We start from the raw sequence: 331 nt of genomic DNA, 5'->3' as shown, positions 1-331 counted from the left end.
CCCCTCGTGGAAGAGAACCATGCTTGCACCCGGCGTGTAACGCCCGAAAATTAAAATATTAGTTCAATACAATATAATCTGTAATATTTAAAACTTTATCTTCTATTTTAATTAATCTTCTTTACTAGTTTTTTTTTTTTTTCTCCGTTGTGTCGAACTGTCGACTAGTGTATGTTTGTTTTGCAAAAAGTAAAAAAAATAAATATTTATTTTTGTTATTTAATTTACCCTAAAATCATCTTTGGTGAAAATTCAAAATGACCTGCGCCAAATCAATTATGAAAAATAATAATAATGAAATCCTAAAACATCTCTCGCATCTTAAACTTTT

The sequence above is a fragment of the Ananas comosus genome, linkage group 1 (assembly GCF_001540865.1).
Source record: "Ananas comosus cultivar F153 linkage group 1, ASM154086v1, whole genome shotgun sequence".
Classification (NCBI taxonomy): domain Eukaryota; kingdom Viridiplantae; phylum Streptophyta; class Magnoliopsida; order Poales; family Bromeliaceae; genus Ananas; species Ananas comosus.
This window is presented reverse-complemented; position numbering follows the sequence as displayed.